Genomic DNA, 4021 nt, shown 5'->3' with positions numbered 1-4021 from the left:
TAGCCCACCGCCCATTGTCTACAATGTGGAAAAGTATGGTTGATATCACATCAGAATTAGTTAAACATTATCAATGAAATGTTATACGGAGTCACACCCGTGCCAGAACATATAAAAGTATATATTTTTAAATTTTATTGGAAAAAAAGCGATTCGGATTAAAATATAAAAAATTATTAACAATAGTTAACACAAAACAATGGTGGTCTTCAAAAATTAATTCTAGTAGGCAAAACATTATTTTTATTTTTCAATATTAGAAGTTGTTGATATGTCATCACATAATAAATTAGTACTTGTATCTTGAAGGGTACACGAATTACGTTGATAGTATTATATATATTCAATGCTCTAGTGTCTTGTTTTAAAAATCGTGATCACAATCTTTAGTTTCTATGGATGCCAAATACTTACATTGTATTTTGATTGGGAGTTACTTCAGGTTAGATTCTTCTATTTTCTATATAATTATACATTGACTCTTTAGCATTTTGACTAACTATCAAAGATAACAACAAACTCAATACTAAGACCATCAAAAGATTTTTCTCTACACATCTTTATCTCCTCTTCGTATTTCTCTTTCTCCTCCTCTTATTTTTCCCCTTTCTTCTTCTTTGCATCCTTCTACTCTTTCTCCTTCTTCAAACCCTTTCTTCCATGTCTTGTCCCCCCTCTTCTCCTTCTCCTCATCATTTTTCTCTTTCTCCCTCTGGGGCCCCCTCCTTCTTCATCTCCTCCTCTTTGTTCGGCTTCTTCATCTCCTCTCTTATTTCTTCTTCTACTTCTCCTCAATCTCTCGTCCACCTTGTTCTCCTCGCCCTTCTCCTCCTCCTTTTGCACCTTCCCTTCTCCTTGGTCCTGGCCTTCATGTTCATTATTGTTCTTTTCTTTTTTCTTTGACTTCTTCTCCTCCTCATCATTTTCTTCATGGTCTTCACCTTATCTTATCTTCTCTACTTCTCTTTTTTCCCTACTCGCCTTCCCCCCCTCTCGGCCTCTTCCTCCTTCACCTTCCCTTCTCCTCGTCCTTCAATAATGGAGCACCAGGGTAAAAGTACAAAGTTGTGTCATCTTTCAGGCTGACTTATCAGAATGATTGAATTTGATTATTTCTATATAAAAATCATTTTTATTAAAACATATGATCTAGATTGTTGGCATTAAGTTATGTTTGCCTTTAGTGACAACACTTATTCATAGTTCTATATGGTTACTGAGTTCATCACTCAGTCTCCAGTGTTTATCGAGCATTCAGTGGTTGCCAAGTAAATTCAGTAGTTCAGTAGTGCACACTGAGCATTCCAGAGGTTATTGAGTGAAAACAGACAGTGTGCAGTGCAATAGTTATCACCGAGCAGTTAGTAGTTACTGAGCTTCGCAGTTTTGATGTTAAAAATAAAATCAAAACCTTTTGTAACAATTTCTGAAAAGATAAACACTTGAGATGCATCTTCAAGATCTATGCCCTTTCATGATCCATAGATCTTGAAGATGCATCATGAAGGGTGATCTAATTCAATCTAAAACATAAGAATGGAATGTATAGCAAATTTTGAAACTATGGTTGTTTTCAATCTGAGACATTCATGGTTTTAAAAACATCGATAGTTGAAACTACAAATATCGAATTAGGTCTGAAAAGTAGTCCAAAGCATATTCATGATTCAGAGTCTAGACAATTGTTGTACATTTCATGAATAATGAAAAGTGATGTAGATGGTTTCAAGCTTGTTATTAGATTGTTTCTTTTTCTACCAAAACACGGATCAAGAGATAGAACAAACTCAAAACAATGAGGGCTAAGTTTTACCTGCATTAGTGTAACGGAGGGAAATCTAGAAATAAACTCTTTAGTTAACTCCTTGCTGAGGGGTATCGTAGCACACGTCACAGAATGCAGAGACTTCAAGTCATACTTGTTAGCAATCTCTGTTTTAGCGAGAGCCATCAATATTGGGGGCACAAGAGGCAAATGAGTCACCCTGTACTTCTCAATTGCCCCAAGCATTTCCCCCAACTCAAACTTAGATAGAACAACAATAGTAGATCTAGTGGCCAGCAGCCCACATGCAAAAGTTGCAACGCCATAGATGTGAAACATGGGCACATTGCACAAAAAGCAATTGTTATAATTGGCAGGTTTCATAAAAACACAAGTCATGGAGATGAGGTTTCTGTGTGTGGAGATGACGCCTTTGCTGAGGCCAGTGGTGCCTGAGGAGTAAAGCAAGGTAGTAGTATCATCCTGCCTTATTCTCGCATTTGGGGCTTTTACAGGATCTGTTGCCATTAGCTCTCCCAAAGACCTTGTGCCATAGTAGCTGCCATTGTTGGTTGTTTCCTGATTCAAACCTGGCATTTTGGAGATGAGAACTGATGGTAGGTTGGTATCAGCCAATTTGTTTACCAGTTGTGGTGTAACGAAGGCCATTTCAACAGATGAATCTCTGGCCTGCTTTTTGATCTCTAAAGCTGTGTTAAGTGGATTGGTGGTTGTGACAATTGCACTGACATACATGATTGCCATGGAGATGATGGGGAAGTAGATTGAATTGGGCAAGAGGATGAGAATTACATCGCCTTTCTTGATACCCATTTCGGCTAATCCTACAGCTAAGGATTTAATACTTTTCCATAGTTGGGGGAAGGTGATTTGGCATCCAGTTGCATAGTCAATGTAGGTGATCTTACCATAATGGGTTTGCTGCGAGACAAAAGATGGGAGGCTCAAGTACTCGTCTCGGGGAAGATTTAATGGCTTTCGCTTGTTGTAGTAAATGCCAGTTTCATTGTAGTATCCACTTCTAGAATCCACCTGCAGAGCCATCTTTAGTTGCTTCAAAAACAAAAGATTTCTCTCAATCCTTGCATCATATCAAGAGCAATGCTAGCTAAATGTTCATGTTAAGAGGACAACGACAATGGTACTCCTTTGCAGCTGAGATGATGGTTGTTTAGGTCAACCAAGATATGGGGTCACTCCATTGGAGTTGACAAAATTTGGATGTATTTATTAATTTTTGGTACATCTTGAAATTATGGAGGGCATGAGTTCTTGATGGCTATAACTCTGACCTTGAATCTTCAGCTATAGATCAAGGTAAAACTCTTGAGTTCCAACTCACGGATGATGTTACTGAATACATTGTTGAATATCAAACCAGAACTGTCATTTTTTTTTAAAAGGGGGATACCGTCAGAAATTGATTTCTACAAATGGGCAAAACTAAATTGGGAAAACAGGGGATGGGATATTGAAACTATAAGGGGACTAGGTAAAGGCTACATTTCTTGCATATTTAAAACTATTGAGCAAGCCCAAGTAGTTCTTTAGTATGGGACATGGGTTATCTGTGGCCAAGTCTGCTATCGTCAAGCTTGGACGTTTGATTTCCATCCAGAGGTCCCCTCCCGTGCATGCTTCCCTATGTGGCTTGAATTTCCATATCTTAATTTGGCCTTCCGACCTTTTCTTAAAAATATTGCTTCTCAACTTGGTAGAGTCATGTGGTGTAAGTAGCCAACTGATAAATTTTCTAGCTTGTGTGTCCACCCACGAGTGTGTGTAGAAATGGATCCGAACACTCCTTTGCCTGAGAATATTAGATTGTTTGGTCCAGGATTTGAATTGGAGCAGCCAATAGTATATTTGAACAAACCCAATGCATGTTTTTATTGTCATCAAGAAGGTCATCTTATTAGAGATTGTCCTGTTAGGAAGCCTAGGGTTCTAAGAACCCAGTCTATTTCAACTCCTGGCCAAAATAGTATGAAGCATAATTCATCTGCCTTGTCTAATGCTAAACTTGTTGCGGACTCATCAGCCCCTACTAAGTCATTGTCCCCTACTTCCATGCCTCAGCCATCTCCTATTGTATCTACCGAGAGTCATGGGACTTACAAAGATGCCATTATGTCTGAGAAATGGATGACTGTGAGGAAGAGGAAGGAACTACCATCTTCTGCTCCAAATACTCATCTCACCTCTACAGATCCTTCTCCACCTAAGTCTCAAAGC

At 38.6% G+C, this 4021-nt stretch overlaps 1 pseudogene; it reads right to left on the bottom strand.

Moving 5' to 3' along the window:
- Positions 1 to 1617: 1617 nt before the first annotated feature.
- On the bottom strand, positions 1618 to 2830 carry LOC149554591 (beta-phenylalanine coenzyme A ligase pseudogene; annotated as a pseudogene).
- Between the last annotated feature and the right edge of the window lie 1191 nt (positions 2831 to 4021).

This window comes from Cupressus sempervirens, chromosome 5, assembly GCF_028749045.1.
Source record: "Cupressus sempervirens isolate cs-2001-9-10 chromosome 5, ASM2874904v1, whole genome shotgun sequence".
NCBI lineage: Eukaryota > Viridiplantae > Streptophyta > Pinopsida > Cupressales > Cupressaceae > Cupressus > Cupressus sempervirens.
Note: the sequence above shows the minus strand (reverse complement) of the source record. Positions and strands in the feature narration are given on the sequence as shown.